Source organism: Pseudophryne corroboree, chromosome 4 (genome assembly GCF_028390025.1).
Source record: "Pseudophryne corroboree isolate aPseCor3 chromosome 4, aPseCor3.hap2, whole genome shotgun sequence".
Taxonomy (NCBI): domain Eukaryota; kingdom Metazoa; phylum Chordata; class Amphibia; order Anura; family Myobatrachidae; genus Pseudophryne; species Pseudophryne corroboree.
The window spans coordinates 708910241-708930806 of NC_086447.1; the positions used below are offsets into that span (position 1 = coordinate 708910241).

The window sequence follows — 20566 nt, forward strand, 5'->3', positions numbered from 1 at the left end:
AAATGAGCTTATATTAAAGCACACTCGTTCTATCTTTAAACCAATAAAAGAAAACCCAATAAGATGGGGCATGCAACAATTGAGATAAAACTCAGTTTTGCTCTTTTCCACTGAAATCTTTAGTAAAAGGCGAAAGATTTGTTCGTTCTGAAGAGAAACTAGAGCATGACCAAGATTCCAACTGTCGCCTGAGTGCGTGCCAGAAGTCCTCATTCAGCTCAAAGTGAGCACCCAATATGAAAGAAAGAAAGCAGATTTCTCACGAGGCTTCCCTTTGCTATAAGCATGGTTTGTACTCTTTTCCATGTGCTCCCAGATCTTTCAAGCAATTAGTATGGTCAAGAAAGTTCTGTTTGAAAAGAAACAGACATTTACTGTCATTGTTATGCAAATAAACTTACATTAAAGCTACCAAGAAAGCACACTTGTTCTGTCTTTAAACTTATAAAAGAAACCCCAATAAAAATGGGGCATGCAAAAATTGAGATAAAACTCAGTTTTGCTCCTCTCCACGAAAATCTGTAGTAAAAGGGAAAAGATTTGTTCGTTCTGAAGAGAAACCAGAGCATGACCAAGATTCCACCTGTCGCCTGAGTGCCGTGCCAGCAGTCCTCATTCAGCTCAAAGTGAGCGCCCAATTTGAAAGAAAGAAAGCAGATTTCTCACCAGGCTTCCCCTTGCTATAAGCATGGTTTGTACTCTTTTCCATGTGCTCCCAGATATTTCAAGCAATTAGCATGGACAAGAAAATTCTGTTTGAAAAGTAACAGACATTTACTGTTATTGCTATGAAAATGAGCTTACATTAAAGCACACTCGTTCTATCTTTAAACCGATAAAAGAAACCCCAATAAGATGGGGCATGCAACAATTGAGATAAAACTCAGTTTTGCTCCTCTCCATGGAAATCTTTAATAAAAGGCGAAAGATTTGCTCATTCTGAAAAGAAACCAGAGCATGACACAGATTCCACCTGTCGCCTGAGTGCCGTGCCAGCAGTCCTCATTCAGCTCAAAGTGAGCGCCCAATTTGAAAGAAAGCACATATCTCACCATGCTTCCCCTTGCTATAAGCATGGTTTGTACTCTTTTCCATGTGCTCCCAGATTTTTCAAGCAATTAGCATGGACAAGAAAATTCTGTTTGAAAAGTAACAGACATTTACTGTTATTGCTATGAAAATGAGCTTACATTAAAGCACACTCGTTCTATCTTTAAACCGATAAAAGAAACCCCAATAAGATGGGGCATGCAACAATTGAGATAAAACTCAGTTTTGCTCCTCTCCATGGAAATCTTTAGTAAAAGGCGAAAGATTTGCTCATTCTGAAAAGAAACCAGAGCATGACAAAGATTCCACCTGTCGCCTGAGTGCCGTGCCAGCAGTCCTCATTCAGCTCAAAGTGAGCGCCCAATTTGAAAGAAAGCACATTTCTCACCATGCTTCCCCTTGCTATAAGCATGGTTTGTACTCTTTTCCATGTGCTCCAAGATATTTCAAGCAATTAGCATGGACAAGAAAATTCTGTTTGAAAAGTAACAGACATTTACTGTTATTGCTATGCAAATGAGCTTACATTAAAGCACACTCGTTCTATCTTTAAACCGATAAAAGAAAACCCAATAAGATGGAGCATGCAACAATTGAGATAAAACTCAGTTTTACTCCTCTCCATGGAAATCATTAATAAAAAACAAAATATTTGTTCATTCTGAAAAGAAACCAGAGCATGACAAAGATTCCACCTGTCGCCTGAGTGCCGTGCCAGCAGTCCTCATTCAGCTCAAAGTGAGCGCCCAATTTGAAAGAAAGCACATTTCTCACCATGCTTCCCCTTGCTATAAGCATGGTTTGTACTCTTTTCCATGTGCTCCCAGATTTTTCAAGCAATTAGCATGGACAAGAAAGTTCTGTTTGAAAAGAAACAGACATTTACTGTCATTGCTATGCAAATGAGCTTACATTAAAGCACACTCATTCTGTCTTTAAACTGATAAAAGAAACCCCAATAAGATGGGGCATGCAAAAATTGAGATAAAACTCAGTTTTGCTCCTCTCCACGGAAATCTTTAGTAAAAGGCGAAAGATTTGTTCGTTCTGAAGAGAAACCAGAGCATGACCAAGATTCCACCTGTCGCCTGAGTGCCGTGCCAGCAGTCCTCATTCAGCTCAAAATGAGCGCCCAATTTGAAAGAAAGCACATTACTCACCATGCTTCCCCTTGCTATAAGCATGGTTTGTACTCTTTTCCATGTGCTCCCAGATATTTCAAGCAATTAGCATGGACAAGAAAGTTCTGTTTGAAAAGAAACAGACATTTACTGTCATTGCTATGCAAATAAGCTTACATTAAAGCACACTCATTCTGTCTTTAAACTGATAAGAGAAACCCCAATAAGATGGGGCATGCAACAATTGAGATAAAACTCAGTTTTGCTCCTCTCCACGGAAATCTTTAGTAAAAGGCGAATGATTTGTTCGTTCTGAAGAGAAACCAGAGCAGGACCAAGATTCCACCTGTCGCCTGAGTGCCGTGCCAGCAGTCCTCATTCAGCTCAAAGTGTGCGCCCAATTTGAAAGAAAGCAGATTTCTCACCATGCTTCCCCTTGCTATAAGCATGGTTTGTACTCTTTTCCATGTGCACCCAGATCTTTCAAGCAATTAGCATGGTCAAGAAAGTTCTGTTTGAAAAGAAACAGACATTTACTGTCATTGCTATGCAAATGAGCTTATATTAATTCACACTCGTTCTATCTTTAAACCAATAAAAGAAAACCCAATAATATGGGGCATGCAAAAATTGAGATAAAACTCAGTTTTGCTCCTCTCCACGGAAATCTTTAGTAAAAGGCAAAAGATTTGTTCATTCTGAAGAGAAACCAGAGCATGACAAAGATTCCACCTGTCGCCTGAGTGAAGTGCCAGCAGTCCTCATTCAGCTCAAAGTGAGCGTCCAATTTGAAAGAAAGCACATTTCTCACCATGCTTCCCCTTGCTATAAGCATGGTTTGTACTCTTTTCCATGTGCTCCCAGATTTTTCAAGCAATAAGCATGGACAAGAAAGTTCTGTTTGAAAAGAAACAGACATTTACTGTCATTGCTATGCAAATGAACTTACATTAAAGCACACTCATTCTGTCTTTAAACTGATAAGAGAAACCCCAATAAGATGGGGCATGCAACAATTGAGATAAAACTCAGTTTTGCTCCTCTCCATGGAAATCTTTAGTAAAAGGCGAAAGATTTGCTCATTCTGAAAAGAAACCAGAGCATGACAAAGATTCCACCTGTCGCCTGAGTGCCGTGCCAGCAGTCCTCATTCAGCTCAAAGTGAGCGCCCAATTTGAAAGAAAGCACATATCTCACCATGCTTCCCCTTGCTATAAGCATGGTTTGTACTCTTTTCCATGTGCTCCCAGATATTTCAAGCAATTAGCATGGACAAGAAAATTCTGTTTGAAAAGTAACAGACATTTACTGTTATTGCTATGCAAATGAGCTTACATTAAAGCACACTCGTTCTATCTTTAAACCGATAAAAGAAACCCCAATAAGATAGAGCATGCAAAAATTGAGATAAAACTCAGTTTTGCTCCTCTCCACGGAAATCTTTAGTAAATGGCGAAATATTTGTTCATTCTGAAGAGAAACCAGAGCATGACAAAGATTCCACCTGTCGCCTGAGTGCCGTGCCAGCAGTCCTCATTCAGCTCAAAGTGAGCACCCATTTTGAAAGAAAGAAAGAAAGAAAGCAGGTTTCTCACCAGGCTTCCCCTTGCTATAAGCATGGCTTGTACTCTTTTCCATGTGCTCCCAGATTTTCAAGCACTTAGCATGGTCAAGAAAGTTCTGTTTGAAAAAAAACAGACATTTACTGTCATTGTTATGCAAATGAGCTTACATTAAAGCACACTCGTTCTATCTTTAAACCGGTAAAAGAAACCCCAATAAGATGGGGCATGCAACAATTGAGATAAAACTCAGTTTTGCTCCTCTCCACGGAAATCTTTAATAAAAGGCGAAAGATTTGTTCGTTCTGAAGAGAAACCAGAGCATGACCAAGATTCCACCTGTCGCCTGAGTGGCGTGCCAGCAGTCCTCATTCAGCTCAAAGTGTGGCCCAATTTGAAAGAAAGAAAGCAGAATTCTCACCAGGCTTCCCCTTGCTATAAGCATGGTTTGTACTCTTTTCCATGTGCTCCCAGATATTTCAAGCAATTAGCATGGACAAGAAAATTCTGTTTGAAAAGTAACAGACATTTACTGTTATTGCTATGCAAATGAGCTTACATTAAAGCACACTCGTTCTATCTTTAAACCGGTAAAAGAAACCCCAATAAGATGGGGCATACAACAATTGAGATAAAACTCAGTTTTGCTCCTCTCCATGGAAATCTTTAGTAAAAGGCGAAAGATTTGCTCATTCTGAAAAGAAACCAGAGCATGACAAAGATTCCACCTGTCGCCTGAGTGCCGTGCCAGCAGTCCTCATTCAGCTCAAAGTGAGCGCCCAATTTGAAAGAAAGCACATTTCTCACCATGCTTCCCCTTGCTATAAGCATGGTTTGTACTCTTTTCCATGTGCTCCCAGATTTTTCAAGCAATTAGCATGGACAAGAAAGTTCTGTTTGAAAAGAAACAGACATTTACTGTCATTGCTATGCAAATGAGCTTACATTAAAGCACACTCATTCTGTCTTTAAACTGATAAAAGAAACCCCAATAAGATGGGGCATGCAAAAATTGAGATAAAACTCAGTTTTGCTCCTCTCCACGGAAATCTTTAGTAAAAGGCGAAAGATTTGTTCGTTCTGAAGAGAAACCAGAGCATGACCAAGATTCCACCTGTCGCCTGAGTGCCGTGCCAGCAGTCCTCATTCAGCTCAAAGTGAGCGCCCAATTTGAAAGAAAGAAAGCAGAATTCTCACCAGGCTTCCCCTTGCTATAAGCATGGTTTGTACTCTTTTCCATGTGCTCCCAGATATTTCAAGCAATTAGCATGGACAAGAAAATTCTGTTTGAAAAGTAACAGACATTTACTGTTATTGCTATGAAAATGAGCTTACATTAAAGCACACTCGTTCTATCTTTAAACCGATAAAAGAAACCCCAATAAGATGGGGCATGCAACAATTGAGATAAAACTCAGTTTTGCTCCTCTCCATGGAAATCTTTAGTAAAAGGCGAAAGATTTGCTCATTCTGAAAAGAAACCAGAGCATGACAAAGATTCCACCTGTCGCCTGAGTGCCGTGCCAGCAGTCCTCATTCAGCTCAAAGTGAGCGCCCAATTTGAAAGAAAGCACATTTCTCACCATGCTTCCCCTTGCTATAAGCATGGTTTGTACTCTTTTCCATGTGCTCCAAGATATTTCAAGCAATTAGCATGGACAAGAAAATTCTGTTTGAAAAGTAACAGACATTTACTGTTATTGCTATGCAAATGAGCTTACATTAAAGCACACTCGTTCTATCTTTAAACCGATAAAAGAAAACCCAATAAGATGGAGCATGCAACAATTGAGATAAAACTCAGTTTTACTCCTCTCCATGGAAATCATTAATAAAAAACAAAAGATTTGTTCATTCTGAAGAGAAACCAGAGCATGACAAAGATTCCACCTGTCGCCTGAGTGCCGTGCCAGCAGTCCTCATTCAGCTCAAAGTGAGCGCCCAATTTGAAAGAAAGCACATTTCTCACCATGCTTCCCCTTGCTATAAGCATGGTTTGTACTCTTTTCCATGTGCTCCCAGATTTTTCAAGCAATTAGCATGGACAAGAAAGTTCTGTTTGAAAAGAAACAGACATTTACTGTCATTGCTATGCAACTGAGCTTACATTAAAGCACACTCATTCTGTCTTTAAACTGATAAAAGAAACCCCAATAAGATGGGGCATGCAAAAATTGAGATAAAACTCAGTTTTGCTCCTCTCCACGGAAATCTTTAGTAAAAGGCGAAAGATTTGTTCGTTCTGAAGAGAAACCAGAGCATGACCAAGATTCCACCTGTCGCCTGAGTGCCGTGCCAGCAGTCCTCATTCAGCTCAAAGTGAGCGCCCAATTTGAAAGAAAGAAAGCAGAATTCTCACCAGGCTTCCCCTTGCTATAAGCATGGTTTGTACTCTTTTCCATGTGCTCCCAGATATTTCAAGCAATTAGCATGGACAAGAAAATTCTGTTTGAAAAGTAACAGACATTTACTGTTATTGCTATGAAAATGAGCTTACATTAAAGCACACTCGTTCTATCTTTAAACCGATAAAAGAAACCCCAATAAGATGGGGCATGCAACAATTGAGATAAAACTCAGTTTTGCTCCTCTCCATGGAAATCTTTAGTAAAAGGCGAAAGATTTGCTCATTCTGAAAAGAAACCAGAGCATGACAAAGATTCCACCTGTCGCCTGAGTGCCGTGCCAGCAGTCCTCATTCAGCTCAAAGTGAGCGCCCAATTTGAAAGAAAGCACATTTCTCACCATGCTTCCCCTTGCTATAAGCATGGTTTGTACTCTTTTCCATGTGCTCCAAGATATTTCAAGCAATTAGCATGGACAAGAAAATTCTGTTTGAAAAGTAACAGACATTTACTGTTATTGCTATGCAAATGAGCTTACATTAAAGCACACTCGTTCTATCTTTAAACCGATAAAAGAAAACCCAATAAGATGGAGCATGCAACAATTGAGATAAAACTCAGTTTTACTCCTCTCCATGGAAATCATTAATAAAAAACAAAAGATTTGTTCATTCTGAAGAGAAACCAGAGCATGACAAAGATTCCACCTGTCGCCTGAGTGCCGTGCCAGCAGTCCTCATTCAGCTCAAAGTGAGCGCCCAATTTGAAAGAAAGCACATTTCTCACCATGCTTCCCCTTGCTATAAGCATGGTTTGTACTCTTTTCCATGTGCTCCCAGATTTTTCAAGCAATTAGCATGGACAAGAAAGTTCTGTTTGAAAAGAAACAGACATTTACTGTCATTGCTATGCAAATGAGCTTACATTAAAGCACACTCATTCTGTCTTTAAACTGATAAAAGAACCCCCAATAAGATGGGGCATGCAAAAATTGAGATAAAACTCAGTTTTGCTCCTCTCCACGGAAATCTTTAGTAAAAGGCGAAAGATTTGTTCGTTCTGAAGAGAAACCAGAGCATGACCAAGATTCCACCTGTCGCCTGAGTGCCGTGCCAGCAGTCCTCATTCAGCTCAAAATGAGCGCCCAATTTGAAAGAAAGCACATTACTCACCATGCTTCCCCTTGCTATAAGCATGGTTTGTACTCTTTTCCATGTGCTCCCAGATATTTCAAGCAATTAGCATGGACAAGAAAGTTCTGTTTGAAAAGAAACAGACATTTACTGTCATTGCTATGCAAATAAGCTTACATTAAAGCACACTCATTCTGTCTTTAAACTGATAAGAGAAACCCCAATAAGATGGGGCATGCAACAATTGAGATAAAACTCAGTTTTGCTCCTCTCCACGGAAATCTTTAGTAAAAGGCGAATGATTTGTTCGTTCTGAAGAGAAACCAGAGCAGGACCAAGATTCCACCTGTCGCCTGAGTGCCGTGCCAGCAGTCCTCATTCAGCTCAAAGTGTGCGCCCAATTTGAAAGAAAGCAGATTTCTCACCATGCTTCCCCTTGCTATAAGCATGGTTTGTACTGTTTTCCATGTGCACCCAGATCTTTCAAGCAATTAGCATGGACAAGAAAGTTCTGTTTGAAAAGAAACAGACATTTACTGTCATTGCTATGCAAATGAGCTTATATTAATTCACACTCGTTCTATCTTTAAACCAATAAAAGAAAACCCAATAATATGGGGCATGCAAAAATTGAGATAAAACTCAGTTTTGCTCCTCTCCACGGAAATCTTTAGTAAAAGGCAAAAGATTTGTTCATTCTGAAGAGAAACCAGAGCATGACAAAGATTCCACCTGTCGCCTGAGTGAAGTGCCAGCAGTCCTCATTCAGCTCAAAGTGAGCGTCCAATTTGAAAGAAAGCACATTTCTCACCATGCTTCCCCTTGCTATAAGCATGGTTTGTACTCTTTTCCATGTGCTCCCAGATTTTTCAAGCAATAAGCATGGACAAGAAAGTTCTGTTTGAAAAGAAACAGACATTTACTGTCATTGCTATGCAAATGAACTTACATTAAAGCACACTCATTCTGTCTTTAAACTGATAAAAGAAACCCCAATAAGATGGGGCATGCAAAAATTGAGATAAAACTCAGTTTTGCTCCTCTCCACGGAAATCTTTAGTAAAAGGCGAAAGATTTGTTTGTTCTGAAGAGAAACCAGAGCATGACCAAGATTCCACCTGTCGCCTGAGTGCATGCCAGAAGTCCTCATTCAGCTCAAAGTGAGCACCCAATATGAAAGAAAGCAGATTTCTCACCAGACTTCCCATTGCTATAAGTATGGTTTGTACTCTTTTCCATGTGCTCCCAGATCTTTCAAGCAATTAGTATGGTCAAGAAAGTTCTGTTTGAAAAGAAACAGACATTTACTGTCATTGTTATGCAAATAAACTTACATTAAAGCTACCAAGAAAGCACACTTGTTCTGTCTTTAAACTTATAAAAGAAACCCCAATAAAAATGGGGCATGCAAAAATTGAGATAAAACTCAGTTTTGCTCCTCTCCACGAAAATCTTTAGTAAAAGGGAAAAGATTTGTTCGTTCTGAAGAGAAACCAGAGCATGACCAAGATTCCACCTGTCGCCTGAGTGCCGTGCCAGCAGTCCTCATTCAGCTCAAAGTGAGCGCCCAATTTGAAAGAAAGAAAGCAGAATTCTCACCAGGCTTCCCCTTGCTATAAGCATGGTTTGTACTCTTTTCCATGTGCTCCCAGATCTTTCAAGCAATTATTATGGTCAAGAAAGTTCTGTTTGAAAAGAAACAGACATTTACTGTCATTGCTATGCAAATGAGCTTATATTAAAGCACACTCGTTCTATCTTTAAACCAATAAAAGAAAACCCAATAAGATGGGGCATGCAACAATTGAGATAAAACTCAGTTTTGCTCTTTTCCACTGAAATCTTTAGTAAAAGGCGAAAGATTTGTTCGTTCTGAAGAGAAACTAGAGCATGACCAAGATTCCAACTGTCGCCTGAGTGCGTGCCAGAAGTCCTCATTCAGCTCAAAGTGAGCACCCAATATGAAAGAAAGAAAGCAGATTTCTCACGAGGCTTCCCTTTGCTATAAGCATGGTTTGTACTCTTTTCCATGTGCTCCCAGATCTTTCAAGCAATTAGTATGGTCAAGAAAGTTCTGTTTGAAAAGAAACAGACATTTACTGTCATTGTTATGCAAATAAACTTACATTAAAGCTACCAAGAAAGCACACTTGTTCTGTCTTTAAACTTATAAAAGAAACCCCAATAAAAATGGGGCATGCAAAAATTGAGATAAAACTCAGTTTTGCTCCTCTCCACGAAAATCTGTAGTAAAAGGGAAAAGATTTGTTCGTTCTGAAGAGAAACCAGAGCATGACCAAGATTCCACCTGTCGCCTGAGTGCCGTGCCAGCAGTCCTCATTCAGCTCAAAGTGAGCGCCCAATTTGAAAGAAAGAAAGCAGATTTCTCACCAGGCTTCCCCTTGCTATAAGCATGGTTTGTACTCTTTTCCATGTGCTCCCAGATATTTCAAGCAATTAGCATGGACAAGAAAATTCTGTTTGAAAAGTAACAGACATTTACTGTTATTGCTATGAAAATGAGCTTACATTAAAGCACACTCGTTCTATCTTTAAACCGATAAAAGAAACCCCAATAAGATGGGGCATGCAACAATTGAGATAAAACTCAGTTTTGCTCCTCTCCATGGAAATCTTTAATAAAAGGCGAAAGATTTGCTCATTCTGAAAAGAAACCAGAGCATGACACAGATTCCACCTGTCGCCTGAGTGCCGTGCCAGCAGTCCTCATTCAGCTCAAAGTGAGCGCCCAATTTGAAAGAAAGCACATATCTCACCATGCTTCCCCTTGCTATAAGCATGGTTTGTACTCTTTTCCATGTGCTCCCAGATTTTTCAAGCAATTAGCATGGACAAGAAAGTTCTGTTTAAAAAGAAACAGACATTTACTGTCATTGCTATGCAAATGAGCTTACATTAAAGCACACTCATTCTGTCTTTAAACTGATAAAAGAAACCCCAATAAGATGGGGCATGCAAAAATTGAGATAAAACTCAGTTTTGCTCCTCTCCACGGAAATCTTTAGTAAAAGGCGAAAGATTTGTTCGTTCTGAAGAGAAACCAGAGCATGACCAAGATTCCACCTGTCGCCTGAGTGCCGTGCCAGCAGTCCTCATTCAGCTCAAAATGAGCGCCAAATTTGAAAGAAAGCACATTTCTCACCATGCTTCCCCTTGCTATAAGCATGGTTTGTACTCTTTTCCATGTGCTCCCAGATTTTTCAAGCAATTAGCATGGACAAGAAAGTTCTGTTTGAAAAGAAACAGACATTTACTGTCATTGCTATGCAAATGAGCTTACATTAAAGCACACTCATTCTGTCTTTAAACTGATAAAAGAAACCCCAATAAGATGGGGCATGCAACAATTGAGATAAAACTCAGTTTTGCTCCTCTCCACGGAAATCTTTAGTAAAAGGCGAAAGATTTATCCGTTCTGAAGAGAAACCAGAGCATGACCAAGATTCCACCTGTCGCCTGAGTGCCGTGCCAGCAGTCCTCATTCAGCTCCAAGTGTGCGCCCAATTTGAAAGAAAGCAGATTTCTCACCATGCTTCCCCTTGCTATAAGCATGGTTTGTACTGTTTTCCATGTGCACCCAGATCTTTCAAGCAATTATTATGGTCAAGAAAGTTCTGTTTGAAAAGAAACAGACATTTACTGTCATTGCTATGCAAATGAGCTTATATTAATTGACACTCGTTCTATCTTTAAACCAATAAAAGAAAACCCAATAATATGGGGCATGCAAAAATTGAGATAAAACTCAGTTTTGCTCCTCTCCACGGAAATCTTTAGTAAAAGGCAAAAGATTTGTTCATTCTGAAGAGAAACCAGAGCATGACAAAGATTCCACCTGTCGCCTGAGTGCCGTGCCAGCAGTCCTCATTCAGCTCAAAGTGAGCGCCCAATTTGAAAGAAAGCACATTTCTCACCATGCTTCCCCTTGCTATAAGCATGGTTTGTACTCTTTTCCATGTGCTCCCAGATTTTTCAAGCAATTAGCATGGACAAGAAAGTTCTGTTTGAAAAGAAACAGACATTTACTGTCATTGCTATGCAAATGAGCTTACATTAAAGCACACTCATTCTGTCTTTAAACTGATAAAAGAAACCCCAATAAGATGGGGCATGCAAAAATTAACATAAAACTCAGTTTTGCTCCTCTCCACGGAAATCTTTAGTAAAAGGCGAAAGATTTGTTCATTCTGAAGAGAAACCAGAGCATGACCAAGATTCCACCTGTCGCCTGAGTGCATGCCAGAAGTCCTCATTCAGCTCATAGTGAGCACCCATTATGAAAGAAAGCAGATTTCTCACCAGACTTCCCCTTGCTATAAGCATGGTTTGTACTCTTTTCCATGTGCTCCCAGATTTTTCAAGCAATTAGCATGGACAAGAAAGTTCTGTTTGAAAAGAAACAGACATTTACTGTCATTGCTATGCAAATGAGCTTATATTAATGCACACTCGTTCTATCTTTAAACCAATAAAAGAAAACCCAATAATATGGGGCATGCAAAAATTGAGATAAAACTCAGTTTTGCTCCTCTCCACGGAAATCTTTAGTAAAAGGCGAAAAATTTGTTCGTTCTGAAGAGAAACCAGAGCATGACCAAGATTCCACCTGTCACCTGAATGCCATGCCAGCAGTCCTCATTCAGCTCAAAGTGAGCACCCATTTTGAAAGAAAGCAGATTTCTCACCAGGCTTCCCCTTGCTATAAGCATGGTTTGTACTCTTTTCCATGTGCTCCCAGATCTTTCAAGCAATTATTATGGTCAAGAAAGTTCTGTTTGAAAAGAAACAGACATTTACTGTCATTGCTATGCAAATGAGCTTATATTAAAGCACACTTGTTCTATCTTTAAACCGATAAAAGAAACCCCAATAAGATGGGGCATGCAAAAATTGAGATAAAACTCAGTTTTGCTCATCTCCACGGAAATCTTTAGTAAAAAGCGAAAGATTTGTTCATTCTGAAGAAAAACCAGAGCATGACAAAGATTCCACCTGTCGCCTGAGTGCCGTGCCAGCAGTCCTCATTCAGCTCAAAGTGAGCACCCATTTTGAAAGAAAGAAAGAAAGCAGGTTTCTCACCAGGCTTCCCCTTGCTATAAGCATGGCTTGTACACTTTTCCATGTGCTCCCAGATTTTTCAAGCAATTAGCATGGTCAAGAAAGTTCTGTTTGAAAAAAAAACAGACATTTACTGTCATTGTAATGCAAATGAGCTTACATTTAAGGACACTCGTTCTAGCTTTAAACCGGTAAAAGAAACCCCAATAAGATGGGGCATGCAAAAATTGAGATAAAACTCAGTTTTGCTCCTCTCCACGGAAATCTTTAGTAAAAGGCGAAAGATTTGTTCGTTCTGAAGAGAAACCAGAGCATGACCAAGATTCCACCTGTCGCCTGAGTGCCGTGCCAGCAGTCCTCATTCAGCTCAAAGTGTGCGCCCAATTTGAAAGAAAGCAGATTTCTCACCATGCTTCCCCTTGCTATAAGCATGGTTTGTACTGTTTTCCATGTGCTCCCAGATCTTTCAAGCAATTATTATGGTCAAGAAAGTTCTGTTTGAAAAGAAACAGACATTTACTGTCATTGCTATGCAAATGAGCTTATATTAATGCACACTCGTTCTATCCTTAAACCAATAAAAGAAAACCCAATAATACGGTGCATGTAAAAATTGAGATAAAACTCAGTTTTGCTCCTCTCTACGGAAATCTTTAGTAAAAGGCCGAAAGATTTGTTCATTCTGAAGAAAAACCAGAGCATGACCAAGATTCCACCTGTCGCCTGAGTGCCGTGCCAGCAGTCCTCATTCAGCTCAAAGTGAGCGCCCAATTTGAAAGAAAGCACATTTCTCACCATGCTTCCCCTTGCTATAAGTATGGTTTGTACTCTTTTCCATGTGCTCCCTGATTTTTCAAGCAATTAGCATGGACAAGAAAGTTCTGTTTGAAAAGAAACAGACATTTACTGTCATTGCTATGCAAATGAGCTTACATTAAAGCACACTCATTCTGTCTTTAAACTGATAAAAGAAACCCCAATAAGATGGGGCATGCAAAAATTGAGATAAAACTCAGTTTTGCTCCTCTCCACGGAAATCTTTAGTAAAAGGCGAAAGATTTGTTCGTTCTGAAGAGAAACCAGAGCATGACCAAGATTCCACCTGTCGCCTGAGTGCCGTGCCAGCAGTCCTCATTCAGCTCAAAATGAGCGCCCAATTTGAAAGAAAGCACATTTCTCACCATGCTTCCCCTTGCTATAAGCATGGTTTGTACTCTTTTTCATGTGCTCCCAGATATTTCAAGCAATTAGCATGGACAAGAAAGTTCTGTTTGAAAACAAACAGACATTTACTGTCATTGCTATGCAAATGAGCTTACATTAAAGCACACTCATTGTGTCTTTAAACTGATAAAAGAAACCCCAATAAGATGGGGCATGCAACAATTGAGATAAAACTCAGTTTTGCTCCTCTCCACGGAAATCTTTAGTAAAAGGCGAAAGATTTGTTCGCTCTGAAGAGAAAGCAGAGCCTGACCAAGATTCCACCTGTCGCCTGAGTGCCATGCCAGCAGTCCTCATTCAGCTCAAAGTGAGCACCCATTTTGAAAGAAAGAAAGAAAGCAGATTTCTCACCAGGCTTTCCCTTGCTATAAGCATGGTTTGTACTCTTTTCCATGTGCTCCCAGATCTTTCAAGCAATTATTATGGTCAAGAAAGTTCTGTTTGAAAAGAAACAGACATTTACTGTCATTGCTATGCAAATGAGCTTATATTAAAGCACACTCGTTCTATCTTTAAAGCAATAAAAGAAAACCCAATAATATGGGGCATGCAAAAATTGAGATAAAACTCAGTTTTGCTCCTCTCCACGGAAATCTTTAGTAAAAGGCGAAAGATTTGTTCGTTCTGAAGAGAAACCAGAGCATAACCAAGATTCCACCTGTCGCCTGAATGCCATGCCAGCAGTCCTCATTCAGCTCAAAGTGAGCACCCATTTTGAAAGAAAGAAAGAAAGAAAGCAGATTTCTCACCAGGCTTCCCCTTGCTATAAGTATGGTTTGTACTCTTTTCCATGTGCTCCCAGATCTTTCAAGCAATTATTATGGTCAAGAAAGTTCTGTTTGAAAAGAAACAGACATTTACTGTCATTGCTATGCAAATGAGCTTATATTAAAGCACACTTGTTCTATCTTTAAACCGATAAAAGAAACCCCAATAAAATGGGGCATGCAAAAATTGAGATAAAACTCAGTTTTGCTCCTCTCCACGGAAATCTTTAGTAAAAAGCGAAAGATTTGTTCATTCTGAAGAGAAACCAGAGCATGACAAAGATTCCACCTGTCGCCTGAGTGCCGTGCCAGCAGTCCTCATTCAGCTCAAAGTGAGCACCCATTTTGAAAGAAAGAAAGCACATTTCTCACCAGGCTTCCCCTTGCTATAAGCATGGTTTGAACTCTTTTCCATGTGCTACCAGATCTTTCAAGCAATTAGTATGGTCATGAAAGTTCTGTTTGAAAAGAAACAGACATTTACTGTCATTGCTATGCAAATGAGCTTATATTAAAGCACACTTGTTCTATCTTTAAACCGATAAAAGAAACCCCAATAAAATGGGGCATGCAAAAATTGAGATAAAACTCAGTTTTGCTCCTCTCCACGGAAATCTTTAGTAAAAAGCGAAAGATTTGTTCATTCTGAAGAGAAACCAGAGCATGACAAAGATTCCACCTGTCGCCTGAGTGCCGTGCCAGCAGTCCTCATTCAGCTCAAAGTGAGCACCCATTTTGAAAGAAAGAAAGAAAGCAGGTTTCTCACCAGGCTTCCCCTTGCTATAAGCATGGCTTGTACTCTTTTCCATGTGCTCCCAGATTTTTCAAGCAAATAGCATGGTCAAGAAAGTTCTGTTTGGAAAAAAAAAATTTTTTTACTGTCATTGTAATGCAAATGAGCTTACATTTAAGCACACTCGTTCAAGCTTTAAACCGGTAAAAGAAACCCCAATAAGATGGGGCATGCAAAAATTGAGATAAAACTCAGTTTTGCTCCTCTCCACGGAAATCTTTAGTAAAAGGCGAAAGATTTGTTTGTTCTGAAGAGAAACCAGAGCATGACCAAGATTCCACCTGTCGCCTGAGTGCCGTGCCAGCAGTCCTCATTCAGCTCAAAATGAGCACCCAATTTGAAAGAAAGCACATTTCTCACCATGCTTCCCCTTGCTATAAGCATGGTTTGTACTGTTTTCCATGTGCTCCCAGATCTTTCAACCAATTATTATGGTCAAGAAAGTTCTGTTTGAAAAGAAACAGACATTTACTTTCATTGTTATGCAAATAAACTTATATTAAAGCTATCAAGAAAGCACACTTGTTCTGTCTTTAAACTGATAAAAGAAACGCCAATAATATGGGGCATGCAAAAATTGAGATAAAACTCAGTTTTGCTCCACTCCACGGAAATCTTTAGTAAAAGGCGAAAGATTTGTTCTTTCCGAAGAGAAACCAGAGCATGACCAAAATTCCACCTGTCGCCTGAGTGCCGTGCCAGCAGTCCTCATTCAGCTCAAAGTGTGCGCCCAATTTGAAAGAAAGCAGATTTCTCACCAGGCTTCCCCTTGCTATAAGCATGGTTTATACTGTTTTCCATGTGCTCCCAGATCTTTCAAGCAATTATTATGGTCAAGAAAGTTCTGTTTGAAAAGAAACAGACATTTACTGTCATTGCTATGCAAATGAGCTTATATTAATGCACACTCGTTCTATCTTTTAACCAATAAAAGAAAACCCAATAATATGGGGCATACAAAAATTGAGATAAAACTCAGTTTTGCTCCTCTCCACGGAAATCTTTAGTAAAAGGCGAAAGATTTTTTTGTTCTGAAGAGAAACCAGAGCATGACCAAGATTCCACCTGTTGCCTGAGTGCCGTGCCAGCAGTCCTCATTCAGCTCAAAGTGAGCACCCATTTTGAAAGAAAGAAAGCACATTTCTCACCAGGCTTCCCCTTGCTATAAGCATGGTTTGAACTCTTTTCCATGTGCTACCAGATCTTTCAAGCAATTAGTGTGGTCATGAAAGTTCTGTTTGAAAAGAAACAGACATTTACTGTCATTGCTATGCAAATGAGCTTATATTAATGCACACTCGTTCTATCTTTAAACCAATAAAAGAAAACCCAATAATATGGGGCATACAAAAATTGAGATAAAACTCAGTTTTGCTCCTCTCCACGGAAATCTTTAGTAAAAGGCGAAAGATTTGTTTGTTCTGAAGAGAAAACAGAGCATGACCAAGATTCCACCTGTCGCCTGAGTGCCGTGCCAGCAGTCCTCATTCAGCTCAAAGTGAGCACCCATTTTGAAAGAAAGAAAGCACATTTCTCACCAGGCTTCCCCTTGCTATAAGCATGGTTTGAACTCTTTTCCATGTGCTACCAGATCTTTCAAGCAATTAGTATGGTCATGAAAGTTCTGTTTGAAAAGAAACAGACATTTACTGTCATTGCTATGCAAATGAGCTTATATTAATGCACACTCGTTCTATCTTTAAACCAATAAAAGAAACCCCAATAATATGGGGCATACAACAATTGAGATAAAACTCAGTTTTGCTCCTCTCCACGGAAATCTTTAGTAAAAGGCAAAAGATTTGTTCGTTCTGAAGAGAAACCAGAGCATGACCAAGATTCCACCTGTCGCCTGAGTGCCGTGCCAGCAGTCCTCATTCAGCTCAAAGTGAGCGCCCAATTTGAAAGAAAGCACATTTCTCACCAGGCTTCCCCTTGCTATAAGCATGGTTTGTACTATTTTCCATGTGCTCCCAGATCTTTCAAGCAATTAGCATGGACAAGAAAGTTCTATTTGAAATGAAACAGACATTTACTGTCATTGCTATGCAAATGAGCTTACATTAAAGCACACTCATTCTGTTTTTAAACTGATAAAAATAAACCCCAATAAGATGGGGCATGCAACAATTGAGATAAAACTCAGTTTTGCTCCTCTCCACCGAAATCTTTAGTAAAAGGCGAAAGATTTGTTCGTTCTGAAGAGAAACCAGAGCATGACAAAGATTCCACCTGTCGCCTGAGTGCCGTGTCAGCAGTCCTCATTTAGCTCAAAGTGAGCACCCAATTTGAAAGAAAGCACATTTCTCACCATGCTTCCCCTTGCTGTAAGCATGGTTTGTACTCTTTTTCCATGTGCTCCCAGATTTTTCAAGCAATTAGCATGGACAAGAAAGTTCTGTTTGAAAAGAAACAGACATTTACTGTCATTGCTATGCAAATGAGCTTACATTAAAGCACACTCATTCTGTCTTTCAACTGATAAAAGAAACCCCAATAAGATGGGGCATGCAAAAATTGAGATAAAACTCAGTTTTGCTCCTCTCCACGGAAATCTTTAGTAAAAGGCGAAAGATTTGTTTGTTCTGAAGAGAAACCAGAGCATGACCAAGATTCCACCTGTCGCCTGAGTGCCGTGCCAGCAGTCCTCATTCAGCTCAAAATGAGCACCCAATTTGAAAGAAAGCACATTTCTCACCATGCTTCCCCTTGCTATAAGCATGGTTTGTACTGTTTTCCATGTGCTCCCAGATCTTTCAACCAATTATTATGGTCAAGAAAGTTCTGTTTGAAAAGAAACAGACATTTACTTTCATTGTTATGCAAATAAACTTATATTAAAGCTATCAAGAAAGCACACTCGTTCTGTCTTTAAACTGATAAAAGAAACGCCAATAATATGGGGCATGCAAAAATTGAGATAAAACTCAGTTTTGCTCCTCTCCACGGAAATCTTTAGTAAAAGGCGAAAGATTTGTTCTTTCCGAAGAGAAACCAGAGCATGACCAAGATTCCACCTGTCGCCTGAGTGCCGTGCCAGCAGTCCTCATTCAGCTCAAAGTGTGCGCCCAATTTGAAAGAAAGCAGATTTCTCACCAGGCTTCCCCTTGCTATAAGCATGGTTTATACTGTTTTCCATGTGCTCCCAGATCTTTCAAGCAATTATTATGGTCAAGAAAGTTCTGTTTGAAAAGAAACAGACATTTACTGTCATTGCTATGCAAATGAGCTTATATTAATGCACACTCGTTCTATCTTTTAACCAATAAAAGAAAACCCAATAATATGGGGCATACAAAAATTGAGATAAAACTCAGTTTTGCTCCTCTCCACGGAAATCTTTAGTAAAAGGCGAAAGATTTTTTTGTTCTGAAGAGAAACCAGAGCATGACCAAGATTCCACCTGTTGCCTGAGTGCCGTGCCAGCAGTCCTCATTCAGCTCAAAGTGAGCACCCATTTTGAAAGAAAGAAAGCACATTTCTCACCAGGCTTCCCCTTGCTATAAGCATGGTTTGAACTCTTTTCCATGTGCTACCAGATCTTTCAAGCAATTAGTGTGGTCATGAAAGTTCTGTTTGAAAAGAAACAGACATTTACTGTCATTGCTATGCAAATGAGCTTATATTAATGCACACTCGTTCTATCTTTAAACCAATAAAAGAAAACCCAATAATATGGGGCATACAAAAATTGAGATAAAACTCAGTTTTGCTCCTCTCCACGGAAATCTTTAGTAAAAGGCGAAAGATTTGTTTGTTCTGAAGAGAAAACAGAGCATGACCAAGATTCCACCTGTCGCCTGAGTGCCGTGCCAGCAGTCCTCATTCAGCTCAAAGTGAGCACCCATTTTGAAAGAAAGAAAGCACATTTCTCACCAGGCTTCCCCTTGCTATAAGCATGGTTTGAACTCTTTTCCATGTGCTACCAGATCTTTCAAGCAATTAGTATGGTCATGAAAGTTCTGTTGAAAAGAAACAGACATTTACTGTCATTGCTATGCAAATGAGCTTATATTAATGCACACTCGTTCTATCTTTAAACCAATAAAAGAAACCCCAATAATATGGGGCATACAACAATTGAGATAAAACTCAGTTTTGCTCCTCTCCACGGAAATCTTTAGTAAAAGGCAAAAGATTTGTTCGTTCTGAAGAGAAACCAGAGCATGACCAAGATTCCACCTGTCGCCTGAGTGCCGTGCCAGCAGTCCTCATTCAGCTCAAAGTGAGCGCCCAATTTGAAAGAAAGCACATTTCTCACCAGGCTTCCCCTTGCTATAAGCATGGTTTGTACTATTTTCCATGTGCTCCCAGATCTTTCAAGCAATTAGCATGGACAAGAAAGTTCTATTTGAAATGAAACAGACATTTACTGTCATTGCTATGCAAATGAGCTTACATTAAAGCACACTCATTCTGTTTTTAAACTGATAAAAATAAACCCCAATAAGATGGGGCATGCAACAATTGAGATAAAACTCAGTTTTGCTCCTCTCCACCGAAATCTTTAGTAAAAGGCGAAAGATTTGTTCGTTCTGAAGAGAAACCAGAGCATGACAAAGATTCCACCTGTCGCCTGAGTGCCGTGTCAGCAGTCCTCATTTAGCTCAAAGTGAGCACCCAATTTGAAAGAAAGCACATTTCTCACCATGCTTCCCCTTGCTGTAAGCATGGTTTGTACTCTTTTTCCATGTGCTCCCAGATTTTTCAAGCAATTAGCATGGACAAGAAAGTTCTGTTTGAAAAGAAACAGACATTTACTGTCATTGCTATGCAAATGAGCTTACATTAAAGCACACTCATTCTGTCTTTCAACTGATAAAAGAAACCCCAATAAGATGGGGCATGCAAAAATTGAGATAAAACTCAGTTTTGCTCCTCTCCACGGAAATCTTTAGTAAAAGGCGAAAGATTTGTTTGTTCTGAAGAGAAACCAGAGCATGACCAAGATTCCACCTGTCGCCTGAGTGCCGTGCCAGCAGTCCTCATTCAGCTCAAAATGAGCACCCAATTTGAAAGAAAGCACATTTCTCACCATGCTTCCCCTTGCTATAAGCATGGTTTGTACTGTTTTCCATGTGCTCCCAGATCTTTCAACCAATTATTATGGTCAAGAAAGTTCTGTTTGAAAAGAAACAGACATTTACTTTCATTGTTATGCAAATAAACTTATATTAAAGCTATCAAGAAAGCACACTCGTTCTGTCTTTAAACTGATAAAAGAAACGCCAATAATATGGGGCATGCAAAAATTGAGATAAAACTCAGTTTTGCTCCTCTCCACGGAAATCTTTAGTAAAAGGCGAAAGATTTGTTCTTTCCGAAGAGAAACCAGAGCATGACCAAGATTCCACCTGTCGCCTGAGTGCCGTGCCAGCAGTCCTCATTCAGCTCAAAGTGTGCGCCCAATTTGAAAGAAAGCAGATTTCTCACCAGGCTTCCCCTTGCTATAAGCATGGTTTATACTGTTTTCCATGTGCTCCCAGATCTTT

General features: G+C 39.7%; 53 non-coding genes across 53 annotated transcripts; all 53 read right to left on the minus strand.

Annotated features, from left to right (window-relative positions):
* Positions 1–51: 51 nt before the first annotated feature.
* LOC134913477 (U5 spliceosomal RNA) lies at positions 52–167 on the minus strand. The gene has a single exon (XR_010177233.1). It is a non-coding gene; the product is annotated as a U5 spliceosomal RNA (small nuclear RNA).
* A 285-nt stretch (positions 168–452) lies between these two features.
* On the minus strand, positions 453–569 carry LOC134913447 (U5 spliceosomal RNA). The gene has a single exon (XR_010177206.1). It is a non-coding gene; the product is annotated as a U5 spliceosomal RNA (small nuclear RNA).
* A 274-nt stretch (positions 570–843) lies between these two features.
* LOC134913468 (U5 spliceosomal RNA) lies at positions 844–959 on the minus strand. Its single transcript, XR_010177225.1, has one exon. It is a non-coding gene; the product is annotated as a U5 spliceosomal RNA (small nuclear RNA).
* A 270-nt stretch (positions 960–1229) lies between these two features.
* LOC134913435 (U5 spliceosomal RNA) lies at positions 1230–1345 on the minus strand. The gene has a single exon (XR_010177196.1). It is a non-coding gene; the product is annotated as a U5 spliceosomal RNA (small nuclear RNA).
* Positions 1346–1615: 270 nt separating this feature from the next.
* LOC134913555 (U5 spliceosomal RNA) lies at positions 1616–1731 on the minus strand. The gene has a single exon (XR_010177289.1). It is a non-coding gene; the product is annotated as a U5 spliceosomal RNA (small nuclear RNA).
* A 270-nt stretch (positions 1732–2001) lies between these two features.
* LOC134913273 (U5 spliceosomal RNA) lies at positions 2002–2117 on the minus strand. Its single transcript, XR_010177054.1, has one exon. It is a non-coding gene; the product is annotated as a U5 spliceosomal RNA (small nuclear RNA).
* Positions 2118–2387: 270 nt separating this feature from the next.
* LOC134913421 (U5 spliceosomal RNA) lies at positions 2388–2503 on the minus strand. The gene has a single exon (XR_010177185.1). It is a non-coding gene; the product is annotated as a U5 spliceosomal RNA (small nuclear RNA).
* Positions 2504–2773: 270 nt separating this feature from the next.
* Positions 2774–2889, minus strand: LOC134913315 (U5 spliceosomal RNA). The gene has a single exon (XR_010177091.1). It is a non-coding gene; the product is annotated as a U5 spliceosomal RNA (small nuclear RNA).
* A 270-nt stretch (positions 2890–3159) lies between these two features.
* On the minus strand, positions 3160–3275 carry LOC134913436 (U5 spliceosomal RNA). Its single transcript, XR_010177197.1, has one exon. It is a non-coding gene; the product is annotated as a U5 spliceosomal RNA (small nuclear RNA).
* A 270-nt stretch (positions 3276–3545) lies between these two features.
* LOC134913440 (U5 spliceosomal RNA) lies at positions 3546–3661 on the minus strand. The gene has a single exon (XR_010177201.1). It is a non-coding gene; the product is annotated as a U5 spliceosomal RNA (small nuclear RNA).
* Positions 3662–3942: 281 nt separating this feature from the next.
* On the minus strand, positions 3943–4058 carry LOC134913353 (U5 spliceosomal RNA). The gene has a single exon (XR_010177124.1). It is a non-coding gene; the product is annotated as a U5 spliceosomal RNA (small nuclear RNA).
* A 273-nt stretch (positions 4059–4331) lies between these two features.
* LOC134913425 (U5 spliceosomal RNA) lies at positions 4332–4447 on the minus strand. The gene has a single exon (XR_010177188.1). It is a non-coding gene; the product is annotated as a U5 spliceosomal RNA (small nuclear RNA).
* A 270-nt stretch (positions 4448–4717) lies between these two features.
* LOC134913276 (U5 spliceosomal RNA) lies at positions 4718–4833 on the minus strand. Its single transcript, XR_010177055.1, has one exon. It is a non-coding gene; the product is annotated as a U5 spliceosomal RNA (small nuclear RNA).
* A 274-nt stretch (positions 4834–5107) lies between these two features.
* Positions 5108–5223, minus strand: LOC134913437 (U5 spliceosomal RNA). Its single transcript, XR_010177198.1, has one exon. It is a non-coding gene; the product is annotated as a U5 spliceosomal RNA (small nuclear RNA).
* Positions 5224–5493: 270 nt separating this feature from the next.
* Positions 5494–5609, minus strand: LOC134913534 (U5 spliceosomal RNA). The gene has a single exon (XR_010177277.1). It is a non-coding gene; the product is annotated as a U5 spliceosomal RNA (small nuclear RNA).
* A 270-nt stretch (positions 5610–5879) lies between these two features.
* LOC134913277 (U5 spliceosomal RNA) lies at positions 5880–5995 on the minus strand. Its single transcript, XR_010177056.1, has one exon. It is a non-coding gene; the product is annotated as a U5 spliceosomal RNA (small nuclear RNA).
* A 274-nt stretch (positions 5996–6269) lies between these two features.
* LOC134913438 (U5 spliceosomal RNA) lies at positions 6270–6385 on the minus strand. Its single transcript, XR_010177199.1, has one exon. It is a non-coding gene; the product is annotated as a U5 spliceosomal RNA (small nuclear RNA).
* Positions 6386–6655: 270 nt separating this feature from the next.
* Positions 6656–6771, minus strand: LOC134913535 (U5 spliceosomal RNA). The gene has a single exon (XR_010177278.1). It is a non-coding gene; the product is annotated as a U5 spliceosomal RNA (small nuclear RNA).
* A 270-nt stretch (positions 6772–7041) lies between these two features.
* Positions 7042–7157, minus strand: LOC134913282 (U5 spliceosomal RNA). Its single transcript, XR_010177062.1, has one exon. It is a non-coding gene; the product is annotated as a U5 spliceosomal RNA (small nuclear RNA).
* Positions 7158–7427: 270 nt separating this feature from the next.
* LOC134913423 (U5 spliceosomal RNA) lies at positions 7428–7543 on the minus strand. Its single transcript, XR_010177186.1, has one exon. It is a non-coding gene; the product is annotated as a U5 spliceosomal RNA (small nuclear RNA).
* A 270-nt stretch (positions 7544–7813) lies between these two features.
* Positions 7814–7929, minus strand: LOC134913316 (U5 spliceosomal RNA). Its single transcript, XR_010177092.1, has one exon. It is a non-coding gene; the product is annotated as a U5 spliceosomal RNA (small nuclear RNA).
* Positions 7930–8199: 270 nt separating this feature from the next.
* LOC134913290 (U5 spliceosomal RNA) lies at positions 8200–8315 on the minus strand. The gene has a single exon (XR_010177068.1). It is a non-coding gene; the product is annotated as a U5 spliceosomal RNA (small nuclear RNA).
* A 281-nt stretch (positions 8316–8596) lies between these two features.
* Positions 8597–8713, minus strand: LOC134913370 (U5 spliceosomal RNA). The gene has a single exon (XR_010177139.1). It is a non-coding gene; the product is annotated as a U5 spliceosomal RNA (small nuclear RNA).
* A 274-nt stretch (positions 8714–8987) lies between these two features.
* Positions 8988–9103, minus strand: LOC134913478 (U5 spliceosomal RNA). The gene has a single exon (XR_010177234.1). It is a non-coding gene; the product is annotated as a U5 spliceosomal RNA (small nuclear RNA).
* A 285-nt stretch (positions 9104–9388) lies between these two features.
* Positions 9389–9505, minus strand: LOC134913448 (U5 spliceosomal RNA). The gene has a single exon (XR_010177207.1). It is a non-coding gene; the product is annotated as a U5 spliceosomal RNA (small nuclear RNA).
* A 274-nt stretch (positions 9506–9779) lies between these two features.
* On the minus strand, positions 9780–9895 carry LOC134913470 (U5 spliceosomal RNA). The gene has a single exon (XR_010177226.1). It is a non-coding gene; the product is annotated as a U5 spliceosomal RNA (small nuclear RNA).
* A 270-nt stretch (positions 9896–10165) lies between these two features.
* LOC134913278 (U5 spliceosomal RNA) lies at positions 10166–10281 on the minus strand. The gene has a single exon (XR_010177057.1). It is a non-coding gene; the product is annotated as a U5 spliceosomal RNA (small nuclear RNA).
* Positions 10282–10551: 270 nt separating this feature from the next.
* LOC134913325 (U5 spliceosomal RNA) lies at positions 10552–10667 on the minus strand. Its single transcript, XR_010177099.1, has one exon. It is a non-coding gene; the product is annotated as a U5 spliceosomal RNA (small nuclear RNA).
* Positions 10668–10937: 270 nt separating this feature from the next.
* LOC134913317 (U5 spliceosomal RNA) lies at positions 10938–11053 on the minus strand. The gene has a single exon (XR_010177093.1). It is a non-coding gene; the product is annotated as a U5 spliceosomal RNA (small nuclear RNA).
* Positions 11054–11323: 270 nt separating this feature from the next.
* On the minus strand, positions 11324–11439 carry LOC134913283 (U5 spliceosomal RNA). Its single transcript, XR_010177063.1, has one exon. It is a non-coding gene; the product is annotated as a U5 spliceosomal RNA (small nuclear RNA).
* A 269-nt stretch (positions 11440–11708) lies between these two features.
* On the minus strand, positions 11709–11824 carry LOC134913310 (U5 spliceosomal RNA). Its single transcript, XR_010177086.1, has one exon. It is a non-coding gene; the product is annotated as a U5 spliceosomal RNA (small nuclear RNA).
* A 270-nt stretch (positions 11825–12094) lies between these two features.
* LOC134913392 (U5 spliceosomal RNA) lies at positions 12095–12210 on the minus strand. Its single transcript, XR_010177158.1, has one exon. It is a non-coding gene; the product is annotated as a U5 spliceosomal RNA (small nuclear RNA).
* A 279-nt stretch (positions 12211–12489) lies between these two features.
* On the minus strand, positions 12490–12605 carry LOC134913279 (U5 spliceosomal RNA). Its single transcript, XR_010177058.1, has one exon. It is a non-coding gene; the product is annotated as a U5 spliceosomal RNA (small nuclear RNA).
* Positions 12606–12874: 269 nt separating this feature from the next.
* On the minus strand, positions 12875–12992 carry LOC134913506 (U5 spliceosomal RNA). The gene has a single exon (XR_010177254.1). It is a non-coding gene; the product is annotated as a U5 spliceosomal RNA (small nuclear RNA).
* A 270-nt stretch (positions 12993–13262) lies between these two features.
* On the minus strand, positions 13263–13378 carry LOC134913280 (U5 spliceosomal RNA). Its single transcript, XR_010177059.1, has one exon. It is a non-coding gene; the product is annotated as a U5 spliceosomal RNA (small nuclear RNA).
* Positions 13379–13648: 270 nt separating this feature from the next.
* Positions 13649–13764, minus strand: LOC134913342 (U5 spliceosomal RNA). The gene has a single exon (XR_010177114.1). It is a non-coding gene; the product is annotated as a U5 spliceosomal RNA (small nuclear RNA).
* Positions 13765–14042: 278 nt separating this feature from the next.
* Positions 14043–14158, minus strand: LOC134913296 (U5 spliceosomal RNA). The gene has a single exon (XR_010177074.1). It is a non-coding gene; the product is annotated as a U5 spliceosomal RNA (small nuclear RNA).
* Positions 14159–14440: 282 nt separating this feature from the next.
* On the minus strand, positions 14441–14556 carry LOC134913321 (U5 spliceosomal RNA). Its single transcript, XR_010177096.1, has one exon. It is a non-coding gene; the product is annotated as a U5 spliceosomal RNA (small nuclear RNA).
* Positions 14557–14830: 274 nt separating this feature from the next.
* Positions 14831–14946, minus strand: LOC134913323 (U5 spliceosomal RNA). The gene has a single exon (XR_010177097.1). It is a non-coding gene; the product is annotated as a U5 spliceosomal RNA (small nuclear RNA).
* Positions 14947–15225: 279 nt separating this feature from the next.
* Positions 15226–15341, minus strand: LOC134913291 (U5 spliceosomal RNA). Its single transcript, XR_010177069.1, has one exon. It is a non-coding gene; the product is annotated as a U5 spliceosomal RNA (small nuclear RNA).
* A 282-nt stretch (positions 15342–15623) lies between these two features.
* On the minus strand, positions 15624–15739 carry LOC134913402 (U5 spliceosomal RNA). Its single transcript, XR_010177167.1, has one exon. It is a non-coding gene; the product is annotated as a U5 spliceosomal RNA (small nuclear RNA).
* A 270-nt stretch (positions 15740–16009) lies between these two features.
* On the minus strand, positions 16010–16125 carry LOC134913335 (U5 spliceosomal RNA). The gene has a single exon (XR_010177108.1). It is a non-coding gene; the product is annotated as a U5 spliceosomal RNA (small nuclear RNA).
* A 274-nt stretch (positions 16126–16399) lies between these two features.
* On the minus strand, positions 16400–16515 carry LOC134913371 (U5 spliceosomal RNA). Its single transcript, XR_010177140.1, has one exon. It is a non-coding gene; the product is annotated as a U5 spliceosomal RNA (small nuclear RNA).
* A 274-nt stretch (positions 16516–16789) lies between these two features.
* LOC134913299 (U5 spliceosomal RNA) lies at positions 16790–16905 on the minus strand. The gene has a single exon (XR_010177076.1). It is a non-coding gene; the product is annotated as a U5 spliceosomal RNA (small nuclear RNA).
* Positions 16906–17176: 271 nt separating this feature from the next.
* On the minus strand, positions 17177–17292 carry LOC134913360 (U5 spliceosomal RNA). The gene has a single exon (XR_010177130.1). It is a non-coding gene; the product is annotated as a U5 spliceosomal RNA (small nuclear RNA).
* Positions 17293–17563: 271 nt separating this feature from the next.
* On the minus strand, positions 17564–17679 carry LOC134913292 (U5 spliceosomal RNA). Its single transcript, XR_010177070.1, has one exon. It is a non-coding gene; the product is annotated as a U5 spliceosomal RNA (small nuclear RNA).
* A 282-nt stretch (positions 17680–17961) lies between these two features.
* On the minus strand, positions 17962–18077 carry LOC134913380 (U5 spliceosomal RNA). Its single transcript, XR_010177147.1, has one exon. It is a non-coding gene; the product is annotated as a U5 spliceosomal RNA (small nuclear RNA).
* Positions 18078–18347: 270 nt separating this feature from the next.
* Positions 18348–18463, minus strand: LOC134913336 (U5 spliceosomal RNA). The gene has a single exon (XR_010177109.1). It is a non-coding gene; the product is annotated as a U5 spliceosomal RNA (small nuclear RNA).
* Positions 18464–18737: 274 nt separating this feature from the next.
* On the minus strand, positions 18738–18853 carry LOC134913373 (U5 spliceosomal RNA). Its single transcript, XR_010177141.1, has one exon. It is a non-coding gene; the product is annotated as a U5 spliceosomal RNA (small nuclear RNA).
* A 273-nt stretch (positions 18854–19126) lies between these two features.
* Positions 19127–19242, minus strand: LOC134913300 (U5 spliceosomal RNA). Its single transcript, XR_010177077.1, has one exon. It is a non-coding gene; the product is annotated as a U5 spliceosomal RNA (small nuclear RNA).
* Positions 19243–19513: 271 nt separating this feature from the next.
* Positions 19514–19629, minus strand: LOC134913361 (U5 spliceosomal RNA). The gene has a single exon (XR_010177131.1). It is a non-coding gene; the product is annotated as a U5 spliceosomal RNA (small nuclear RNA).
* Positions 19630–19900: 271 nt separating this feature from the next.
* Positions 19901–20016, minus strand: LOC134913293 (U5 spliceosomal RNA). The gene has a single exon (XR_010177071.1). It is a non-coding gene; the product is annotated as a U5 spliceosomal RNA (small nuclear RNA).
* Positions 20017–20298: 282 nt separating this feature from the next.
* LOC134913381 (U5 spliceosomal RNA) lies at positions 20299–20414 on the minus strand. The gene has a single exon (XR_010177148.1). It is a non-coding gene; the product is annotated as a U5 spliceosomal RNA (small nuclear RNA).
* Positions 20415–20566: the final 152 nt, after the last annotated feature.